We start from the raw sequence: 22,937 nt of genomic DNA, 5'->3' as shown, positions 1-22,937 counted from the left end.
TTGATGGTGTCCTTTGAAGCACAAAAGTTTTTAATTTTTGATGAAACCCAATGTAATTTTGTGTGTGTGTATGCTTGTGTTTTGGATGTCATGTGTAAGACCATTGTATAATCCAAAGTCACGAAGATATGCCTATTTTTTTTCCCAAGGGTTTTAGAGTTTTCACTCTTACATTTAGGTCTGTGATCCATTTCTAGTGAGTTTTTATATATGGTTTGAGGTAGGGATCCAACTTTATCCATTTGCATGTGAATATCCAGTTGTCAGAGCTTCATTAGTTGAAGATGATTCTTTCCTCATTGAATTGTCTCTTTGCTGAAAATCAATTGATCATAAACATAGGATTTATTTCTAGACTATCAATTCGGTTCCACTAATCTATTTATCCATTCTTATACCAGATCACTCTGTCTTAATTACTACCGCACTATAGTAAGTTTTGAGATTGGGAAGTGTGAGTCCTCCAACTTTGTTCTTTTTCAAGATTGTTTTGGTTATTCTATGTTCCTTGATATCCCTATAAATTTTAGGATCAGCTTGGTAACTCTTGCACACCAAAAAAGGCAGCTAGGATTTTGATAGGGATTATGTTGAATCTGTACATCAGTGTGGGGAGTATTGCCATATCAACAATATTAAAACTTCTGACCATGAGCATGGGATGGCTTTCCATTTATTTAAGGCTTCTCTAATTTCTTTCAATTATGTTTTATAGTTTATAAGTCTTGCACTTCTTCTGTTTCTTTGCAAATTAGGTAAAAACACTGATGAAATTTTGTTTCTACTTGATGCATGAGAAAATTTTTCTTATATTTGTGAGGCAGAATGAGACAGACTGAGAGAGAGGCTAGAGCTATTGCAGTCAATCAACTGCTCAATTCTTGAGTGTCTTGCAGTGTCAAAGCAAAGTGAGAATATTTGGGGGCCACAAAGGCAGAGTGCTAACTCACTTGATGAAAACTGTCCATCTTCCACAGTGAGATGGAGTAAGGCAAAGGAGGCCTCTGACATACCTCAAACTGCACCTCATGGTAAATCCCTGGCCTCCCAGGTAAGAGACTGGTCCTTTCCACAGTAATCTCCCAGAGGAATGCCAATATTTCTGTGAACTTTTCTGTTCTGTAATCATCTGAATTCAGAGTCACTAATAATATGGGATAGGAATGTTTCCCCCAATTATTCCAGACCTGCCAAGCTGCAAAAGACCACTGATGCCAAAAGTTCTCATTTAATCAACAAACAGTACTCCAGGAATGGCCTGTCTATCTCTCCCAGTGCTGTGGCAAAGGGGAAGAAAACAGCAATGGCTGGGAAAAAACCAACACTCAGGACTCTCTAGAGTCTGAAACAGTTGTGGAAAAATTCTGAGAAATTCCCCTGAAAAGAATGGGAAAGAATCCACATGAAAAATTTTATTGCTCATGACAAACTCCTGCTGCTCACATAATTTTTTTTTTTTACAAACTAAACTAACATTATAAAAATGCAATATATATATATATCTCACATGCACACACACACACACACACACTCTGACATATTGACTAGGCTGCATTCATAATGTGCTTCTCAAAAGAAGATACTGATTTCACTCTAAATATCTCTAATCACAAATGGAAACACAATTTCAGCAATCAAGTCTTCACAGACTTTCGTGTCTTGAGGTGGGCTTCCCATCCCTTCCTATTTCATTCAGGATTCTTCTGTCATCAGAAACTAGAGCAGATACTCATATTTAATTTAGTCTACAGATGTGCTATTCCTTAATTTACTAGAATATGTTTGCTGCCACCCTTTTAAAGAATGGTACTTCCTGAAGTACCCAAGTTATTTTATATTTATTACATCATTTGTCTACCCAACATTCCTGACAGTAGATCAAAAAGAGGACAGACAAGGAAATAAGCAGGTTTGTTCTCCCCATTACACAGATGAGGAAACTGAGATGGGGGAAGGACATGGTCTTCCATCCATCATCAATTCTTTCACTCATCAGTTACTTATGAAAGTTGTTTTCTATTATGCCTAGCCTCTAGGTGCTAGGGTTACAGTAACTGTTCTGCTCCTTCTTCTCATGGAGTTCCTAGTCTCATAGGGGAGTCACATTGTTATTTTCAAAATACAAATCTGGACTGGGCACGGTGGCTCACGCCTTTAATCCCAGCACTTTGGGAGGCCGAGGCAGGCAGATCATGAGGTCAGGAGATTGAGAACATCCTGGCTAATATGGTGAAACCCTGTCTCTACTAAAAATACAAAAAAATTAGCTGTCCATGGTGGTTAGTGCCAGTAGCCCCAGCTACTCGGGAGGCTGAGGCAGGAGAATGGCATGAACCCAGGAGGCGCAGCTTGCAGTGAGCCGAGATCACACCCCTGCACTCCAGCTTGGGTGACAGAGCGAGACTCTGTCTCAAATAAAAATAAAAATAAACAAAATACAAATCTGATTGTGTCACATTTTTGCCTAAATTATGTCACAGATTTGCCACAGGTCTCAGAATAAAGATTAAAATTCTTATGATAGCGTATGAAGTTTACACAGTCTTACTTCTATATCTGCTTTCAGCCTCATCTGAGTTCTGCCTGCACGGTCAACTAAAGGTTCAACTTTTTCACCCATTAGGTTTTCATGTTTTTGGTTTTTTGAGGAGATGTATTTATTTCATTTTGATTTAGATTTTTTTACAAAGTTGTGAAGGCGTGTAGTTCAAGGAGTTGATATTTTTAATAGTCTTGTTATGAAAAATAGTGCTAGAAAAACTGGTTAGCCATATGCACTGGACCACGTTCTTACACCACATTGAAAAATCAACTCAAGATGGATTAAACACTTAAATGTAAAACTTGAAACTGTAAAAACCCTGGAAGACAATCTAGGCAATACCATTCTGGACATAGGAACCAGCAAAGATTTCATAACAAAGACACCAAAAGCAATTGCAACAAAAGCAAAAGTTGACAAATGGGATCTAATTAAACTAAACAGCTTCTGCACAACAAAGGGAACTACTGACAGAGTGGACAGACAACTTACAGAATAGGCTTTTTTTTTTTTTTTTTAAATGGAGTCTCACTCTGTTGCCCAGGCTGGTGTGCAGTGGTGCCATCTCGGCTCACTGCAAGCTCCGCCCCCCTGGTTCAAGCAATTCCCCTGCCTCAGCCTCCCGAGTGGCTGGGGTTACAGGCGCATGCCACCACAGCTGGCTAATTTTTTTGTGTTTTTAGTAGAGACGGGGTTTCACCATGTTGGCCAGACTGGTCTCTAACTCCTGACCTCCGGCAATCCACCCGCCTCGGCCTCCCAGAGTGCTGGGATTACAGGCATGAGTCATCATGCCCTGCCACATTTTTTAAACTAGAAGTAATTTTAGAGATCATTTCTCCCTCTCCTGTAATCTCAGAGATATTGATACCTAAGTTCAAGGTCACATGCAAGTGGACGTCAGAGGGGGACTAAAACGTGGTTCTCCTCATTCCCTTTCCCATGCTCTTCAGATTATGCCACACTGTAAACTAACTTGCAATTAAGATGAATATAGGACTCTGCATTTGTATTTTCTTAAGATGCCAGCAACTCACCAACAATAGACATTACGACATTGTTACCATAAACAACAACAGCAATACTTGTGGCTACTGTTTAATACTCACACATGTCGGTCACCATGCCAGGCGTTATGCATGTTCTGTGTCACCTTGGTTTCACAGTGACTCTGTGGAGTAGGCATTATCATTAACCCTATTTCCACATAAGGAAATTGGGTCTTAGGAAGTTTAAGCTGTTTTCCTGAATGAACCCTACTAGGCATATCTGGGCGGATGTGTTGGAGCCAGGATTTGAACTCAACCCTATCTGGCTTTGAACACAACATTTTTCTTCTTTAATTGACATATTGATTCTGTATTTCTCATAACCATGATTTTCACCAGTTCTTGGAACCTGAAACTATCTGACTGCTGTTAGCCTCATAGATCTGTCATGAGAATCAAACAAATAAATACGAATGTAAACACTATGCCTTATAAGAGTGCCTGGCTTGTGGTAAGTGCCAGCAAATGTTAACTGGCCTTATAATCCTCTGCAGCCTCCTTTTTCTTCTGCTGTAAACCCCTTACCTTCCTCATGCTGGCAAACTTAGCTCTTTTCTTGGTCTTACCCTTCTTTTCTTTGATTTTTCACATGAAACATTTCCACTGACTTTCTTACCGTTGTCCACTTGGAGTTTAAACTTAATTCTCTCATGTCCTCCTTCTCCTTCTCTGCCTTTTTCTCCTCATTCTCCTCCTCTTTCTTCTTTTCCTCCCTCCTCCTCCTCCTCCTCTTCTTCTTCCTCCATCTGCCTTCCATTTTTCATCGGCTACAAATGGCCCTTGAATGGTCCCATTTGGGCTCTGCTGTCCTGGGGTGTTCCTCATCTTATCTCTTCACATCAGTTTTTCAATTCACAACTCAAACCAGTCTCTTCCAGTAAATCCTTCCTGGGCTAGGTAAACATTCTTCACATCCACAGAAAGAAAAGAATCCAAGTGCCCTTCCCTCAGGGGAGGTTCACCCATTCTTCAACTGCCTTTCCAGCCTTGAGAGATTTTATAGCTCTCAGTTTTCTAATCTGTAAAATAAGGGCACCTCACTACCTAGCCCTAAGTTTCTTGACTTTCCTAAATGCTTTTGTTTTATTTCCAATGTTAGATCCTGCTCTCAGCTGGGAGCCTGGGGCTTCTGCACATCCCGCAAAAACTGCCCAAGATTGCTGAGCCTTCTTGGGGCCCTTTCCTTTGGTTTTATTCCTCCTTGAAAAAGAAGTAAAATTAGTTAGCTTTAGAAACAGTTGGTAGAAAACAATGTGTTTATTACTATGAGGAAAATCATATCAAATTAAGACCATCTTTCATTCATCGTTCTGGGAATATCCATTTTTGTGGGGGAAAAGTAACTAACACACACACACACACACACATACACATTCACTCTCTGCAATGAAATTAGAAAAACAAACATGTTGGCAAGAAGGGGATCTTTAGGGTTGACTTCTCTTCCTTTACTGTACGTCTTCCTTCTCTCCCCACCTCTAGATCAAGTAATTTCTCCTCTATTTTTAAAATTCTGTTGTATCCTGTCTCCTTGAGCACCACTGGTTTTTGAAATCTTCCACCCTCACTATCATTTCAAATACCTATCCCCAAGAAAGGGTGACAAATGTAAGAAGGGGTTAATGGGAATATGAAGGGAGAGGAAAGGTAAATCTCAGATTAGACCCAATATATTTCAAGCCTTTCACTAGTCACTTACTATATGTTATTTGATTTAATAACAATAATAATTCTGCAAGGATTACTGTTATCCCCATTTTGTAGTTGAGGAAATGGAAGCTCAGAGAGGTTAAATAAACTATCTATTGTTGCACAGTTGATTTAGTCAAGTTAGGCTTTAGCCAAGGTCTGCGTGACTCCCAAGCCTGTGCTTTCTTTTCCTTTGCTTTATTGATTATCCATGACTGCTAAACAAATTACTACCAAGACTTAGTTGCTTAAAACAACAAACATTTATTGTTGCACAATTTCTATGAGTCAGGAATTGGGTGTGACTTAGCTGGGTGCTTTGAACTCAGGGTTTCCCACAAGTCTTCAAACAAAGTGTTGGCTGATGCTGCCTCATCTATCTCAAAGCTCAACTCAGGGAGGATCCTCTTCCAAGCTCATGCATGTGCTGTTGGCAGGCCTCAGCTTCTCATTGGCTGTGTGCTGAAGACATAAATTTTTTGACATGTGACCCTCTCCATAGAGCACCTCACAACGTAGCGGCTGGCTCCCCCCGGAGTGAGTAATTAAGAGAGGGAGAGAAGGCACCCAAGATGGAAGCCACAGTCTTTTTATAACCTGAAATTGAAAGTGACATCTATCACTTCTGTTATATTCTGTTCCTTAGAAGTGAGTCAATAAGTCCAGCCCACACTCAAGCGGAGGGGAGCACACAAAGGCATGAATACCAGGAGGTGGGAATCGCCTTGTAGAAATTATCTTTCTGAACTCATTTTTATGTTCTAACATATTCTCTGCTTTACAAAAACTGTGTATATTTAAACCATCCCTTAGGTAAAACTAAGCATTCTACTTGTGTTTAGCTCCTTACATGAACATTGCTTTACTAAAATTTTCAGGAGAGAATTTCAGAGAAGTTCACATGCACTTTGAACCAGACAGTTCAAAGTAAGTTCGAAAGATGTAGCTGTGCATATATTTCCCATTATACACTATATATTACATATTATATAATGTTATACATATTATATATAAAATATTGTTTTGGTGTGTGTGTCTATCAATATATTATATATATGTATAAGTCTATATATACAATATTAAAAAACAACATATAAGCTGCAATGTATAACATACAATAATAAAATAATATGGATAAGAAGAATCTGGCACAATGTTCTTTGCACTTACACAAGTCTTATTTTGCAAAGATTTCTATAATGTTATGATTTGGATAAGATCCAAAAGAAGTATCTCAATGGCCACTTGACCATGCGTGCACATCTGTCCCCTCACTAAGAGCATCTTATTAATGTCCACAATTAGCCAAGAACATTTACTTACCACATACTAGGAGCAGAGTCCTTTAGTGAAAAGATAGTAAATAAAACTTTTAGTAACTCCAAAGCATTGTAACCCAGTTGATGAGGCTGAATTATATGAACCTTATTGAGCCTAATGGAAAACGTGATATGGATAGATAGCAGAGTGCTTGAACAAGGCCTTGGGGATCCCAGAGACCTGGCTTCAAAAGTCTGCTCTACTGGCTGTGGATTTTTGGGTAAATATTCTTGTCTGAAAATAGGTATAGGGCACCTGATAGGGCAAAAATTATGAAAGACAGCACAGCCAAGCGGTTCAGATGCATGAATTCTGGCACCAGATGCTTGGGTTCAATTCCTGGCTCTGCTACTTACCATGGGCCAGTTCTTAACTTTTATGCCTCAGCTTCCCCATCTGAAAAATGGAGATAATTATGGCACCTACCTCATAGGTCTATTGGGAGGAGTAATTAAGTTAGTATGTGCAAAGCTCTTAGAACAGTACTTGGCACTCAGTAAGCATTGTCAATAAAGAAAAATGAAGCCATTTGTGCAAAGCTGTTACCAGAATACCCGGCATAAATAAATTAATACATTATTCTCAATGGTTTAACTTTTAATTTCTTCATCTGTAAAATGGGAATATTAATGATTGTCTTATAACATTCTTATGAAAATAACATAAAATAATATATATAAAGCACTAACAGTCTGTGGTCCAAATAAGGACTTAGTAACTGGTAGCTATTTTTATTTACGAATATTCACAAGCATTTATAGAGCTAGCAATAAGTGGGAGTTGAGAATCCCAAATAACCTAGTGCAAAACGTCTCCCAAACCAGGAAGTAAATATCTCAGCTCCAAGTAAGCGCCTGGCTCTGAGATTACTACAAGATGTTCCTTTGCTCTCTTAGCCTGAGTTCCTTTGGGGCTATCTGTATCTGGGGAATTGTGAGTCTGAGAATGGGTTCTTCTGGTTTCTGCTTGGTATTTTAATTGGCATATTAAGTTTCTTATCTGCTTCTCTTCTCTGTTTTTAATAATACCCATTTGCGGTTGCAGGCTGAGTGCAGAAAGAACGTATTAGAAATAGCTCATAGAGATAAAGGCCTTAGACACACTGAGGGCCAGTGGCCTGGGATCATCTGATTGCAAGCAGAGGGAACTGGCTGCTGACTCCATGAGTTGTTTTTGGAGGGCTGCTTTCACCGGGTGAAGAGATGGGGAGGCTCGGGCACCCAAAAGACTGGCCGAAATTCTCCAGTTCTGCTTCTCAAGGACAGCCACTGGGACTTATCTCTTTTCCTGAGAGCCCCAGTCAAGAACTCTTAATGTCTTGGGCCTCTCCTTCAAGGCTGAGAATGACATTTAATAGGTAGCACCGGTTTGGGTAGAAAGGAATGCATTTCTCAAAAACATAATCATGTCGTTGGCTCTGCTAATGATAGCCACAGACCAAGGGGGAAGAAAAACATTTTTAAACCTAATTCTGGGAAGTAGATTGTCCCCTGACCTCCTCCCCAGGGCCAGAACACCAACTATCAGACTGAAGGCAAACATGCTGCAAAACAAGACAGTGGGGAGACACCACTTCATGACTAATTGGCTTTAGGAACATGGAATACAGGAAAATATATAAACAACTATCTGAGCTTTGAAAAATAAATACTACTAAGGGCCATGGATTGCTCACGTAATTTCACTTTTATTAGAAAGTCCCACCCTAATGTCAAGTTCATTTGAGATCTAGCATCGTAAATGATAAATCTTCAGCTATTTCAAAATTTTACTTGTTTTTGGTCCCTCTTTCCTTTTTTTTTTACCTGGTGGTTTCAGAGAAATCTTCTCAGAGTTCACTTGGCAATAATTTGTGTATCTTAAATAAAGTAATTTTGATAAAAGTCCCAACTTTCAACACCTTTCAAATGGTGTTAGCTTGGCTTTAAACTCCTTAGTTAGAGAATCTCAGTAAGTTCCTGGTATCTGTTATCAACTCCCTGTGTAGGGATTAGTACTGTGTTTTCATGTGGGATATAAACATATCCGGATAATTCTCCTGAGCTTCACTTGTTGAAATTTGACATTTGTCCTATCACTTAATTATGGCTTAGCTCCCAGACAGCTTAGCTGGCACCTCTTTGACAGCTGCCTGCCTCTCCCCACAACACACAAGATTCAGTCCTGGTCCCAGTCCTTCCCTTAGCTAAGGAAGCAAAGCTAATAACAGAATACAGACTAGGTACCCTCCATCTTGAAAGATGAGATAGTCTTTGTGTGGGTTAGGACTGTTAGCTACAGAGAGGTAAAAGCATCAGATATTTGCGTTTTCTTACCTTGGCTCTGCAGGGCTTCCAACAATCTACTCCAACGCTTTCTCCTAGCCACTCCTCCCAGCCTACCATTTTGTCTTTCTTCACCGTCTGCTTGTCCCATTTGCTCCCTCAAAATGCATCTTTTCTAGGAAGCATTTCCTCTCCTCAGTGTTGTCCAAACAGAAGCTGTTGCCCTCAAACTTAAAGGCCCCACAGTTGAATATAGAAATAGAGGACTGGAATTAGTAGAAAAGACCAGAGAAGAGAGAAAAGGAGAGAAAGTCCTTATCTGAGCTATTTGAGACTTGAAGGAAGCACACAGTGACCCTAGCAGTGAATTCCAGTGAATGTTAGAATTCTTGGTCCACTACCATAGAGGGTTTTCTCTCTCTGTAAAGTCAAACACTGGGTTGCATCCAGTAGGATGCTGGCAAATGTGTGAAAACTAGCTCTTCGGGGAAAGAAAAAGCACTGATTTGTAGCATTTGCTGATTTCCTTGGAATAAATGCTGCTTTCATGGTCAATTTCAAGATACCAAAGTGAAATTACTAACAAGGACATGGGAAGAGATGCACACAAGCAGCTTTTGACAGCCAGTACTAGCTAGGTCCAGCATGGGGATGGTGGAGGCCAGGGAAGGGTTTATAGAGCAAACATTTCTTGAGCTTGAATGTAGAAAGATGAGTAGGTGTTGGTTGACTGGACAGAAAGACAGCAAAAGAAGGTAAGAGGCAAGTATTTTTGGCAAAGGGTGAACAACTTTGGCTGCATTCTAAGCATATATGTGTGCAATGTGTATGCACACACTTGTGTGTGGCATGCATGGTAGTGGGGTGGACTGGGAAAAATACTCCCTCAAACAGGTCATCTGGGGCCCTAGCAATGAGTCTTAATGACCTACATGATTCCCAGGACTCCGTGTAACAGTCTCCTTCCAGGACTACGTGTTCCAAATCAGGACGAAGGTTTTCCAACTGAACTCCTTTCAAGAAAGAGTTGTTTCAAATAGAGACATACCTCATTTTATTATGCTTTGCTTTAGATACTGCATTTTTGCAAGTTGAAGGTTTGTGGCAACCCTGCATCAAACAAGTCTATTGGAGCCATTTTTCTAACAGCACACGCTCACTTATGTATCTGTGACACATTTTGGTAATTCTTGCAATATTTCAAGCTTTTTAATGATTATAATATCCTTTATAATGATCTGTGATCAGTGACCTTTGACGTTACTTTTGTAATTGCTTTGAGGTGCCCATATAAGACAGCAACCTTAATTGATAAATGTGTGTGTTCTGACTGTTCTACCAACCAGTCATTCTCCCATCTCTCAGTGGACGCCCCTGTTCTCTGAGACAGAATAATATTAAAATTAGGCCAGTTAATAACCTTACAATGGCTTCTAAGTGTTCAAGTGAGAGAGTCTTGTGTCTCTCATTTTAAATCAAAAGCTAAAAGTGATTAAGCTTAGTGAGGAAATATGTTGAAAGCCAAAATAGGCGGAAAACTAGACCTCTTCCACCAAACAATCGAGTTGTGAATGCAAAGGGAAAGTTCTTGAAGGAAATTAAAAGTGCCACTTCAGTGAACACATGAATAAGAAAGCAAAACAGCCTCATTTCTGATATGGAGAAAGTGTTAGTGGTCTGGATGGAAGATTAAACCAGCAACAACATTCCCTTAAGCCAAAGCCAAATCCAGAGCAAGCTGTAACTTTCTTCAATTCTGTAAAGACTGAGAGAGGTGAGGAAGTTGTACAAGAAAAGTCAGAAGTAGGAGAGGTTAATTCATGAGGTTTAAGGAAATAAGTTGTTGCTATAACATGAAAGTGTAAAATGATTTAGGAGCAAGGGCTTATATAAAGGCTACAGCAAGTGATCCAGAAGGTCTAGCTAAGACAACTAGTGAAGTTGCCTACACTAAACTACAGATTTTCAGTGTAGATGAAATAGCCTTATACTGGAAGAAGATGCCATCTAGGGCTTTCATAGCTAGAGAGGAGAAGTCAACTCCTGGCTTCAAAGGACAGGATCACTGTCTTGTTAGGGGCAGCAGCAGTGACTTTAAGTTGAAGCCAATGCTCATTTACCATTCCAAAAGTCCTAGGTCCCTTAAGAATTACGCTAAATATGCTCTGCCTGTGCTCTAGAAATGGAAGAAGAAAGCCTGGATGACAGCACATCTGTTTACAGCATGGTTTACTGAATATTTTAATCCCACTGTTGAGACCTACTGCTCAGAAAAAAGGATCTTTTCAAAATATTACTGCTCATTGTCAATGCACCTGGTCACCCAAGAGCTCTGATGGAGATGTACAAGCCAATTCATATTGTTTTGATGCCTGTTAACACAGAATTCATTCTGTAGCCCATGGATCAAAAAATAAATATGGCCTTCAAGACTTATTATTTAACAAATAAATTTTGTAAGGCTATAGCTGCCATAGATAGTAATTGCTCTGATGGAGATGAGCAAACTCAATTCAAAACCTTATGGAAAGGATTCACCATTATAGATGCCATGAAGTATGTCAGGCCTCTGAGCCCAAGCCAAGCCATCGCATCCCCTGTGACTTGCACCTATAAGCCCAGATGGCCTGAAGTAACTGAAGAACCACAAAAGAAGTGAAAATGCCCTGCCCTGCCTTAACTGATGACATTCCACCACAAAAGAAGTAAAAATGGCTGGTCTTTGCCTTAAAGGATGACATTATCTTGTGAAATTCCTTTTCCTGGCTCATCCTGGCTCAAAAAGTTCCCCCACTGAGCACCTTGTGACTCCCACTCCTGCCCGCCAGAGAACAACCCCTCTTTGACTCTAATTTTCCTTTACCTACCCAAATCCTATAAAACGGCCCCACTCTTATCTCCCTTCACTGACTCTCTTTTCAGACTCAGCCCGCCTACACCCAGGTGATTAAAAAAGCTTTATTGCTCGCACAAAGCCTGTTTGGTGGTCTCTTCACATGGACACGCATGACACAGTATATTTGTGATTCATAAGAGGAGGTGAAAGTATCAACGTTAACAGGAGTTTGGAAGAAGTTGATTCCAACCTTCATGGTTGACTTTGAGGAATTCAAGACTTTGGTGGAGGAAGTAACTGCAGATGTGGTACACATAGTAAGAGAACTAGAATTAAAGTAGAACCTGAAAATGAGACTGAATTGCTGCAGTCTCATGATCAAACTTGAACAGCTGAGCAATTGCTTGTTATGGATTAGCAAAGAAAGTAGTTTTTTGAGATGGAACCTACTCCTGGTGAAGATGCTGTGAACACCTTCAGTGACATCAAAAGGATTTATAATTTTACATAAACCTAGTTGATGAGGCAGTGGCAGGGTTTAAGAGGTCTAAGTCCAATTTTGAAAGAAGTTCTACTGTGGGTAAAATGCCATCAAATAACATTGCATAGTACAGAGGCATCTTTCATGAAAGGAAGAGTCAATAGATGGTGCAAACTTTATTGTTGTCTTCTTTTAAGAAATTGCCATAGCCATTCTAACCTTCAGCACTCACCACCCTGATTAGTCAACAGCTATTAACATAGAGGCAAGACCCTTCACCAGCAAAAAATTATGACTCCTCTTAGACATGATGTTATTGTACACTTAATAGACTACCGCACAGTGTAAACATAACTTTTAAATGCACTGAGAAACAAAAAAAAATGTGTGGCTCACTTTATTGTGATATTTACTTTATTATGATGGTCTGGAACTGAACTTGCAATATCTTCAAGGGATGTCTGTAATTCTTTGGTTACAATGGTCTGTGAAATAGTCACTATTCTGGGAGCCAACATCAATACATTATTATAACTGAGAGTGGCCACACAACAGAGAACAGCCAAGCAAGGAAGAGGGAATTTCAGACTGAGAATCTGTTAAAGGTCATGCTGTGATTTTGTCTGATAGGAAATGGGGAGAGTTTAAAGGGTAAGAGTGATGCATTGATTTGCGTCAAAATAAGAGCTCTGTGTAACAAGAACTATTTCAAAGTGGTCTAATTACCAACTGTCTCCATCACATTAGCTTGCACTCTAAAAGCTGCATTTCCTTTGCTAAATACAAGGGCAATTCAAACTGTTGCTCTAAGGCAAGACGTTTATTATTCAGAATCTGAGCATTGTAGGTCCCAGCTCTCTAAATAAAATAAACAAATATTTATTGAGCATCTCAGACCATGATATCAAGTTGATCCTTACTTTGGGCACAGCATCCCAGGGCTCTAAAGGTCCACGGGTCACCTGCTCCCACTGGCTTTTTCAGGAAGGCAAAGGGACGTCTTTAGAGAATTCTCATAGCTCATTTCCCCTCTTGCTTCTTGACCTACAGGGCAGGCTCTGGGGCTTAAGGATTCTCTGACATTATTTATTTGGCTTTTCTCTTTCATGATGATTTTATATTTTAGCTTCTGAAATTTAACTATTTTAATAATTTCTTACATAATTTAATTCTATTTAGATATATAATTTAACTGGAATGAGATATAAGAATAAAAATAACTACAACTAATGCCACTTTTTTAACATGGACATATACTAGAGGCCTTTCAGTAATGGGTATTTTTAAAATGAGCCAGAAAAAGTCATAAGAAATCAGAAGCACAAGTTAAGTGTCTTCTTCGAGGTCTCCTATTAAAAACAGGGTTTGCCTTTTTTTAAAACTATGGGAAAAATGCTAATTTTCTTACATAGGAAATTTTAACAGTCCAATTACAGAAAATAGTAAAAATAGTTTCCTAGTGGGAATACATTGAGGATATTGAAATAAAAACCCACTCATACCATCAAATATCAGCTAAAGTATATGGATAATTAGGATAGAAAAGTTCCAGTGAAAGGCAGAAATAAGAATTTGGAAATAGTTTATTATCTAAGTCCTTGTCTGGCCCTGGTGACTAGCATGGTTCTTTCTATATTGTTTAAATGATGTTGTACCAGGATAAATATGAGATTAAGGTTCATTTAATACTGCTGCTACTGTTAACAGACTAATTTTACGATGCTATTGTTCCTTCAGTTACTAAGTAGTTCCTCAGAAAATATCTAAGAGCCTAGGATGGCCATTATAAGCCCTTTCTTCCCTAGCACAATGAAGGATATGTTGCTGTAAAGAAAAAACCTGTTATAACAATTTATGTTAGGTAAACAAATTTTATGTTTTAACAAGATTGGTTCCAGCGGAGTTCTGAGTGTGTAGAAGGCAGCCCCTATCAGGATCGCAGGCTCTAAGGGCTGGTAGGTCAGCCTTATCATCTGTTCCCATCATCTTAAGCCAAGTCCCGCTGTGCAACAGAGGAATGAAGATGGAGAATGAAGTCATCCTCTAGAACTCCAAGCTCGGGAGCTGGGCTTCTTCCCATGCCAGCGGTGGCCCAGGGAGTATCTCTTCTCTTCTCAATTGTCCTGAGGGCATGGAGGCGCTGAGTCTGGAGGGAGCTTTCCTCTGGAACACAGCACTCAGTGAGATGGGACAGCACCATGCAGTAGGCTAAGCGGTGATGTCAGAAGTTAGCCTCTTAGCAGCTGAATAAGTAGGGTGGGCTGTTTAGTGCCTCTGAATCTGTCTTCTCATCTGCAGAATGGAAATAATACTTAGCTTACACAGTTCTTTAAAGCATAAAGTGAAATGGGGATGTAAAGTGCCTGGCACAGAGAAGAACCCATTAATGGTGGCTCTGGTCGCAACTAAAAGCAGCCTCAGATCCTTTTTATTCAGAGTGGAGTCTCTTTCTTCCCTCTCAGCAACTTTCCTCTTTCACTCAAGAAGAGAAAGGAGTGGCCATCACTACCTCCCCCAAGTCACCACAGGCAGTCCAACTATAAACTGAGTTTGAGACTGATGGAAAGGAATTTCCCATAGACGGGGGCCAGCCAGAGCAACTTTCAGATCATTCCAGAGGAGCTGGCTACTCTGAGGCCAAAGGTCACTTGGTGGGACAGGAGTAGCTTTCAGTGGATTTGAGCTCTGCTCAGTAAAGAAGGGCCAGGTCCATGGCTTGAGAGGATGGGCACCCCCACCTATTTGATTAAGTGGCAAAAGCATCCTGTAACATTCTCCCACTTGGATGAGATGTAGAGGGCTTGGATAACTCATGTTATATACAGCGTACATTGCTGTCTGTCTGCCTGCCCATGTTTGTTTTCAGTGTCTTAGCATATTGGCTCTAAGTTCATGCTGTGTGTTGTGTTTGGCAGGAGAAGGTGTTTTAATATCCTTGCTTGACTGGAACTATCTCAATGCTAGTGAATTCTATTATTTTGAATAAGATAAAGTATAGCCCCAGGTTTCTGCATAATCACAGCACAGAATGCTTCAACTTTAAATTTGAGTTATCTACCTTGATAAATACTAAAATAAATGCATCTGGAGTGTTCCCCTACAGGTTCCTGGAGCTCTGATCGACTCTTGGGCAAACCAAGCGTGTCAAAATACACTGAATCCTTTGTCTGACCTGTAATCTGGGAAACTGAAATTGATAGCGTACTCTTGTCCCTACCCTTAAGCTTGCTCTATACATACCTGTAATCCAGCACCTTAAGTGGGTGAGACCAGTGAAGACATAACAGTGATTTTAGTCAAAGTTTCTGTGACTTATATTCAATCCACAAAGGATGTGATAACCTACCAGAATGAATGAGGCTGAATTTATTCATTCACAAACATTTTGCTGTATTCCATTTGTGCCGATATTTTGTAAGCATGAGGGACACAAATATACATGACCCAATCCCTGCCTAAGGGATTATTCACAGGCTAGCAGAGGGGGCTTTGTTGAGAGTCCCAATGAGGGGAGTCGTCAATTGGAAGTCAGGAAACACTTCATGGGAAAAGTGGCCCTTTTCCAGGGTCAGGAGTTCAAATCAAGAAGTATTTTCTGATTTCTAGTCCTCATAGAATTGACCACTCCCCTCATAAGCTCAGAATTATCCTGGCAGCCAATGAGTATAAATCATACTGTGACAACTTTGCTGCCTTGATTATCAATGTAGACAGTTAGAATGACCCTAAATCCACCAGATAACTGAACAGCTCCTGATTTTATGACATGTGTTCATCTTTTAAGTCAGCAAAAGTAACTCTGTTTTGAAATTTGACAACCTCAGCATTTCTAGCCAATTCTGTTAAAGACCCATGTGATCACACTCTAGAAACAGAAGCATTTGGGAAAAAGAAGTATCTGAAATTGTGCCCTTTGTATATTACTCACCTCTTCTCAATAGTAAAAATTAAGGGGTTGATTTTTAAAAAGATTTGAGGTTAGGATGAGCTGCCTGATATCAAGGGTAAGGAGGGATGGAAGATCAAACATACCCATTCATTGACAATTAGTGTAATTTTAGAAGCACTTTATGTTTTCCCTAAATGTTTCTTACATGTCTACTGCCAAGTGATGATACCTGAGCTTCTACTGGTAGATTCTCATTTCTCTGTTGTAAAGTTTCATCCTAAATATAGCCATCCCTGCAGGTGTCTTTTATACCGCAGTACAAATAAATTTATCAGATTCTTTCGTCAGACTGCTGGCACCATGGCTAAAAAAGGGGTTGCTGCTAAGGTGAAAAGAGGGGAGGAAGAGTGAATTAAAGGCTGGGGCATCCCAACTTATTCTACTTGGGATTTGCTAAAAACCAGCCTTTATTACAGTTTAGAGGCACAGAAATTCACAAGTGAGAAATGGTGCCCAAGACCTGAGATTCTATAGCACTGCAAGACAGACAAGTTTGATGGTTTTGATAACCAAGACTAAGACACCCCACCCTTTTTCCCCTGCCTCAGCTTGTAGTCATATGAGAGTTTCTGGTCTAGAACCAATCAGATTGCAGTAAGAGCCTGATGACATGGCAGGATGTCACCTGCCCCTATGGCACTCTGACAAAACAGCTACAGTCACTGATCCTCAGTAAGGATGTTCAGAGTCAGATTTCACCTTTTTCCAGAGAGGGTCTCTCTCTGTTGCCCAGGCTGAGTGCAGTGGCATGATCACAGCTCACTGCAGCCTCAGCCTCTCAGGCTCAAGTGATCCTCCTAGCTCAGCCTCCTGAGTGCCTATGACTACAGGTATGCACCACCATGACCAGCTAATATTTTATGTTTATTTTTTGTAGAGACAGAAGTCTCATTATGTTGCCCAGGCTGGTCTTGAATTCCTGGATGCAAACAATCCTCTCACCTCTGCCTCCCAAAATTCTGGGTTTATAGGCATGAGCCACTGTGCCAGGTTTCACTTTTTTTTTTTTTAAAGTTTTTATATAACTCTGTGTTCCTTGTTCTCAGTTCTTATTGTTGTGCAAAGCACCTCATTTCTCAGTCCCCATCCACAGGCCAGTGCAGACCTGCTAGGGAAGGGGGTGAGTCAGTGTCTCAAAGTCCCAGTACAATCACCAACGGAACCTTCCACTCCTACCTGGGCAGATATTTGTGCCTGCATGCATTCATTCAAAAGCATGGATTGAACACTATCTGTGCATTCATTCAAGTCCAGGATGCTGCCCTTGCCCTGTGATAGATATCAGAACAATATCAGACACAGTTGTAGGCTGTGCTTATAATTGTACTGGGAGACAAGTCATAAATCTATGAAAAGTTGAGTCACAGTAGGAGGTAACGGGGGACTAACTATCCAAAGAGAACTACAGCAGGTCAGAAAAAGAGATCCCTGTAGGCTGGAGGGGTTAAGCTCCTTGCAGTAGGGATCAAGGTTTACCACATAGTGGATACTTAATAAATATTTGTTGAATAAGTGAGTGGATGGATGGATAGATGGAAGGATGATTAAATGATAAACAGATGGTTATTATGAAATGTTCCATGGAAGAGGTGATTTTGAAAATTCATTAGACTTTTGATATTATAGATGATGTCCTAGTTCATTTGGGCTTCTATAACAAACCACCATAGACTGAGTAGCTTATAAACAACAGAAATTTATTGCTCACAGTTTTGGAGGCTGAGAAGTCCAAGATCAAGACAGCAGCATATTCAATGTCTGGTGAGGGCCAATTTCCTGGTTCAGAGATGGCACCTTCTTGCTATGTCCTTACATAGTGGAAGGGGTTAGCTAGCTCTCTGGGGTCTCTTACAAGGTCACAAATCCCAATCATGAGGACTCCACCTTCATGACCTAATCAATCACTCTCCAAAGGCCCCACCTCCTAACACGATCACCTTGGGGGTTAGGATTTCAACACAGGAATTTTGGGGGAACACAAACTTTCAGGCCACTGTAGAGGAGAAGAGAGAGGGTAGATCAGAAAAAGTTCCTGTCTTCATGTTCCTCAGGACATTCTGCAGGGCTGGGAAACTGGGAAATCATCAAGATATAGCAAGCATTCACATACCTGAGGCCAACCCTTAGTCCTGAGCAATGCCACAATTTTAACCTTGGTGGTAGAGACTCCCACCACTGGATAGACTAGAATCCAAAAAGAAGTGAGAGAAAGGAGAAGGGAAGCTTTTGGTTCTAAACACAACCTCAACGCCTTTGGGCACAAGCCTCTTCCACCAGTGACTTGTTCATCCATGTAGCAGGCTGACAGAAAGCCCAGATCACCAGAACTGCTTGTATCCATGGTTAACAATAAACGAACCAGAGCCTACTTGTGTCAGTCACAAGTTGGGCACAAAAGTCAGCGTGAAAATGGGAATTCAATAGGTTCTAGTTTTTCCCATCCCTTTCTGGTGGGCCTTGCCAGCTTTGGGCTTCCAGTCTGAACCCTGACTTTTCCCCAAGCTGATCCACTTGATCCATAACCACAAGCTCTTAATACCAAGTGCTTAATACTTTTAGCATGGGCAACAGAATCAGACCTATAGTAAGACTCAGTAAGCTCATCCTGCCATCTGCTTTTATGACCGATGGCAGGCAGCAAGAGGTATTCAAGCCGAAGGCAGGGACGACCTTCGCTTTTATATTCCCAACACTTAGCACAGTTCCTGACACAGAGTAGCTACCCAGAAAATATTTGTTGAATGAAGGAGGAGAGCAGCTCTGGTTCCATAATGCAGTGCAGGTGAGGCCTCTGCCAGTGTTCCCCTGCCCTAAACCCTAGTTTAGATAACTGGACTTTGACATTGCTCTGATCTGAGAACCTACTATCAGGACTGGGGTTCCTACCTTCTCTTGAATACCCAGGACTGAAATTTCTCTTAGGACCCAAATCTATTATCTTTTTCCTGGACAGCAAGTTGTTTGCATTTCTCAGATGTTGCTTTTCCCAGATTAGCTTTGGCCTCTCTGTGTGCAGACTCTCAAATATATACTCATTTTTCCCTCTGTCCCCAACTCTCCTCTGTATTGGTTTCTATTCATGCTCCAAAGCTTACCTTGACCATCACCTCCTCTTGGAAGCCTACACAGGTGTGGATGTGTATAATGTAGAGTATGCCATCATATAATGTGTACATATCTGTACTCATTAAGTTGCAGTGCAATCACTAATTCACTTATCTCTTCTCCACACTTGACTGTGAGCAAGGAGAGAAAAGGGATCATGTGTTCATCTTTGTATCCTCATCATGTACACTAGTGTCTAGCACACAGTGTTCCATAAAAGTTTTAAAAATGAGTGCATGAGTGAATGAATAAATGTCTGTACTCAACAGGATGGCCCGAGCTGATACTCGTTCATGCTCTCTGCCCTGGATGTCAAATGTTGCCTCTCACCCTTGATTGTTTTCTTTTACTTCCCAGTTTTAAAAATATTAAGTAGGTCCTCTAATTGCCTGGCCTGGAGCTTGCAGGTCAAGTGCCTGAACCACTCCCTCTCCCTCCCACTTACCACCCTCCTGCCACAAGTGCTTTGTTGTATGTCGTGAGTTATGTGCTACTGTGCCAGGGTAGAATGCCTTGTTTAGCATTTGCGACGGTAGGGTCCTATCAGATGCACATTTAACTTTTATAAATTCAACTATCTGCCCTCACTGCTTATGATTTCAGAATTTAACAATACACATTTCTATGCAATTTGGCTCCTAAATATATGCCATCTATTTCGTCTGGAACATAGAAACACTCATTTGTTCCAAGAGTAAAGGTAAAACCATTGGATTTTTTAAAGATGATAGACTTTTTCTGTACTTTTTGGACAATTTAAAGGATTTTTCTAGGATAATTTTTATCTATAAAATATTTTTACTTTATGCTCTGATTTTATTGTATGTTTTAAAAATTTCATCTGTATAATTTAGTATATACTTCCTAAAGACAAGGATTACTTATTAAACGCAATCACAATACCATCATCACAAACACACCCAACATAGTTCCTTAATATTATCAAATGTCCTTTGATGTTCTATACATGTTTCTTTTTATTTTAAACTTTTTCTAAGTTGGAAGTTTGAAATGGCATCTAAATAAAGCCAGCACTTTCAATTGATTACTATATCTCTTGAATTTCTTTTAATATATGTTAAAAATGCTCCTTTCCCATTGCTTTTTTTTTTTTTTAATTGCACTTTGTTACTGTTGTAAAACCACATTGTTTAACTTACAGTTTCCCATAGTCTATTGCATCTTCATGGTTTTTGTTAACATGTTACTTTGTTCTCTGTGTGTCCTTCAAATGGTAGTTAGATCTGGAAGCTTGATTAGATTAATATTTAAAAAAAAATACTGTATAGAAGGTGCTGTGTTTCCACCAGGAGGTACAAGATGTCTGATTGTCTCCTGTTTTTGATCATTGATGATTGTTGCCTAGATGCATTATTTCATTAGGTTTTGCAAATTCATGAAATTCTAATTCCATCATTTCTTCAAGTATTAACAGAAATACTTGTAAAAGGCAAACTTTTCCTCATCTATTATTTATTTAACTTAAGCTACAGTTTTGTTTAGGAATGGCAGAATAAATACTTGATTGTTTTCTTTTACTTTCCAGTTTTAAAAATATTAAGTAGGTCTTCTAATATCCTTTAGAGGGAATCAATGAAAAATAATTTTACCTATTATTACATATGCATGGATTTGACACATTTGATGTATTTTATTCTATTGTGGTTATTATCTGTATTGATGCTTTGATTGTTCCCCTTCACCCAAAGGGAGACTATTTAATTGGCTCCAAGCCATTTCTACTAGTAGTTGCTGATGGGTACTTGTGGATTTTGGTATGACAAGATTTTTCAGACTCATTTTGTACACTTCCTACCCCACACCTTGAATCAGCCATTTATTTATCCAAGAAGCCCTGGTTTCTTTTGGTTGGAAACAGTATTTAGAGATAATCATTTTGGCCTTAGGGGAGCTCATTGTTATTGAGCTGCTCATTGCCTCTAGGTATTTTTGGTGAGCTAGAAAAATCATGAATTTACCCAGACACCTTGATGTGATTTGGCTGTGCCCTTACCAAAATTTCAACTTGAACTGTATTTTCCAGAATTCCCAAGTGCTGTGGGAGGGACTCAGTAGGAGGTAATTGACTCAGGGGGCTGGTCGTTCCAGTGCTATTATCGTCCTAGTGAATAAGTCTCATGAGATCTGATTGGTTTATCAGGTGTTTCCACTTTTGCTTCTTTCCCATTTTCTCTTGCCACTGCCATGTAAGAAGCACCTTTTGCCTCCTGCCATGATTCTGAGACCTCCCCAGCAATGTGGAACTGTGAGGCCAATTAAACCCCTTTTACTTCCCAGTCTTTGTTATGTCTTTCTCAGCAGTGTGAAAACAAACTAATACAGTAAATGGGTACTGGGAGTTGGGTGTTGCTAAAAAGATACCTGAAAATGTGGAAGCGACTTCGGAACTGGGTAACAGGCAGAGGTTGGAACAGTCTGGAGGGCTCAGAAGAAGACAGGAAAATGGGAGAAAGTTTGGAACTTCCTAGAGACTTGTTGAATGGCTTTGACAAAAATGCTGATAGTGATATGAACAATAAGATCCAGGCTGAGGTGGTCTCAGATGGAGATGAGAAACTTGTGGGAACTGGAGCAAAGGTGACTCTTGTTATGTTTCAGCAGAGACTGGTGGCATTTTTCCCTGCCCTAGAGATTTGTGGAACTTTAAACTTGAAAGAGAGGATTTCAGGTATCTGGCAGAAGAAATTTATAAAAAGCAAAGCATTCAAGAAGTGACTTGGGTGCTGTTAAAGGCATTTCATTTTATAAGGGAAGCAGAGCATAAAAGTTTGAAAAATTTGCAGCCTGACAATGTAATAGAAAAGAAAACCCCATTTTCTGAGAAGAAATTTAACCTTGCTGCAGAAATTTGCATAAGTCAAAAGGAGCTGAATGTTAATCCCCAATACAATGGGGAAAATGTTTCCAGGGCATGTCAGAGGTCTTTGTGGCAGCCCTTCTCATCACAGGCCTGGAGGCATAGGAAGAAAGAATGGCTTTATGGGTGGAGCCCAGGGTTCCCGTGCTGTGTGCAGCCTAGGGACTTGGTTCCTGCATCCCAGCTGCTCGCTGTGACTAATAGGGGCCAAGGTATGGCTCAGGCTGTGGCTTTAGAGGGTGCAAACCCCAAGCCTTGGCAGTTTCCATGTGGTGTTGAGCCTGCAGGTGCACAGAAATCAAGAATTGAGGTTTGGGAACCTCTGCCTAGATTTCAGAAGATGTATGGAAACACCTGGATAACCAGGCGGAAGTTTGCTGTAGGGGCAGGGTGCTCATGAAGAACCTCTGCTAGGGCAGTGTGGAAGGGAGATATGAGGTCAGAGCCCCAACACAGAGTTCCTACTGGGGTACTGCCTAGTGGAACTGTGAGAAGAGGGCCACCATCCTCCAGACCCCAGAATAGCAGGTCCACTGACAGCTTGCACCATGCACCTGGAAAACCCACAGACACTCAATGCCAGTCCATGATGGCAGCCAGGAGGGAGGCTGTACCCTGCAAACCCACAGGGGCAGAGCTGCCCAAGACCATGGGAACCCACCTCTTGGCTCAGCGTGACCCAGATGCAAGACATGGAGTCAAACAGATCATTTTGGAACTTTAAGATTTGACTGCCCTGCTGGATTTCGGACTTGCATGGGGCCTGTAGCCCCCTTGTTTTGGCTAATTTCTCCCATTTGGAATGGCTGTTTTTACCCAATGCC

Source organism: Theropithecus gelada, chromosome 1 (assembly GCF_003255815.1).
Source record: "Theropithecus gelada isolate Dixy chromosome 1, Tgel_1.0, whole genome shotgun sequence".
NCBI classification, from domain to species: domain Eukaryota; kingdom Metazoa; phylum Chordata; class Mammalia; order Primates; family Cercopithecidae; genus Theropithecus; species Theropithecus gelada.
Note: the sequence above shows the minus strand (reverse complement) of the source record.